Below are 2500 nucleotides of genomic sequence, written 5' to 3'. Positions count from 1 at the left end.
TGGAAAACAATTTTTTTTTTTCACAGCTGTCTTCCCTCTCCCCTGATTAGAAATATCAACTTCTTTATTAGTAACAAAATAAATCGTGTCATAATTCAACACATGTCTCTTTTCCCAAGGGCTTTTAAACTACCCAAAGACAAGTTCTTTCATTTAATACTCTGACTTGACCTTACATGACCTTCTTATCTGACCTCTTTGTTCTTCCGGTCTTCCGTCTCTCCCTTAGCGTCGTTCTTATCTTTTTTGCTTTCCTTAGACATTTCAATCTTCTGTATGACCTAAAGATGAAATCCCAACTAGATTTTGATATCGAACGTCGTAACTAATAACATATTCTAATCTATTCATCTATTTGTCTATTTATCCTTTATTTCATCTGTAATACTATCAAATTTTCGATTTTGTCTTAACCAAAGTACATCGCGTTTCCTCACTACAGATGAAAACATCGATTATTGAAAACAAACAAACTCAAAAAGAGACATTTATCAAAAAAAAAAAAAAGATAAGCATTCTCATTACAGTTAAAATCCTCGGGAATTGAGTTTAAAAAAATGCAAAGCCCTTGAAGTATGTTTAATAATTTCATCCAGAGAGCAATTGATGTATAGCTTTTAACATTCTACAGTAACGTTAGTGGTTGAATAGGCTCGTGGGTTAGAGAGATTTGTTGTTGTAGTTGTTGTTGTTATTGTTCTTATTAGTATCGTTGTTGTTATTGTTATCATCTTTATTGTTATTATAATAATAGCAATTATTACTATTGTCATTATCCTTATTGTTTTTATCATCATTATTATCATTATCATTGTTATTATTATTATTATTATTATTATTATTATTATTATTATTATTATTATTATTGTTATCACTATTATTATCATTATTATTATTATTATTATCATTATCATTATAATAATTATCATTATCATTATTATTATTATTGTTATTTTTATTCTATTATTATTATTATTACTATTATTATTATTGTTATTATTATTATTATTATAATTATTACTATTATTATTATTATGATTATTATTATTATTATAATTATTATTATTTCCATCATTATTATCATTACTTTTATAAGCACCAGCATCTCTATTTTTGTAACCATTATTATCCTCCTCACTACTTTTTATAATTATTATAATTTGTATTGTGACTATCATTCTTATTAAGCTATCGGTTTGATTGTTTTTTTATATTATATATTTTGAAGATAATAAGTTAGCTTTTGATTCCAGATCTAATGATACTAGTGATTATAATGATACTAGTAATTATAATGATATCAATTGCAATAATGAAAAGAAAGAGAAGGAAATGTAATAATAAAGATAATAATAGTAATGGTAACGATAATGATATCAATAACAATAATGATAATAATAGGAGTAACTATAATGATAAAGATAATACGGATGCTGGCAATGAGAAGAATAAATTGGAGTGCAACAGCAATGATAAACAAAACATCTAAATTATAACAAATATCTAAACGTCTCACTAAATTGGAACCCTATTTCACTTCCCCCTTTTTTCATTGCAACGGTCACCTCTTCTCCCAAATAATTGTTGCATACATCTGATTCTAAATTCAATTTCAAATATCGGCAGTCTCATTCTCGATTTTCTAGAATGTACAGATTTCCCCTTCCTGCTACTACCCCTCTCTTCTGTTTTATCGTAAGAGAATACGGAATGTAGCAAAACAATGTCTTTCGAAATACGTAACACACACACACACACACATACACACACACACACACACACACACACACATACACACACACACACATACACACACACACACACACACACACACACACACACAAAGAATCTTTACTTTGTTTTATCCAGTGAAGTACCATTTACTGAAAGTAAGAATCGATGAAAATGTGTTATATCATATCATATTAGATGTGCAAGATCTTTTTCAAGAAATTAGTAAAATGAGCAAACTAACAATTGCAATATCCTAACGTCTCTTTCTCTCTCACTGTCCTCCCCCCCCCCCTCTCTCTCTTTGTCCTTCCCTCCCCCCCTCTATTTCTTTCTCTCTCTCTCCCCCCCTCTCTCTCTCTGTCCCTCACTCCCTCCCCCCCCCCCTCTCTCTCTCTCTCTCTCTCTCATGTATATACGTACTGTACATTACTGAATACTTTAAAAGTAACTAGACAGCAACTGGAACAAATATGCAAATGTGTATGATGTGCAAATGTATAATAATGCATCTTGCTGAGCTGTTTACTAATGGGTTTACGTATATACAAGTTATGGGAATTCAAAATCATCATTATTATTATTCGAAACAGCACGGCAGGTATGTTATTAGTTTATGACTGGTGGAAACCTTCCTCAAGGGAATAAAACTATAAGATATAGAAAGAAATATTGGAAAAAAATGTCATTTTGGTGGAATTAAACTAGCTTTAGCAGTCAGTCGTACGGTTTATAGTATGTGACTGTTCAGCAACAGTATTGACTAGAT

This window comes from Penaeus chinensis, chromosome 1 (genome assembly GCF_019202785.1).
Source record: "Penaeus chinensis breed Huanghai No. 1 chromosome 1, ASM1920278v2, whole genome shotgun sequence".
Lineage (NCBI taxonomy): Eukaryota > Metazoa > Arthropoda > Malacostraca > Decapoda > Penaeidae > Penaeus > Penaeus chinensis.
This window is presented reverse-complemented; position numbering follows the sequence as displayed.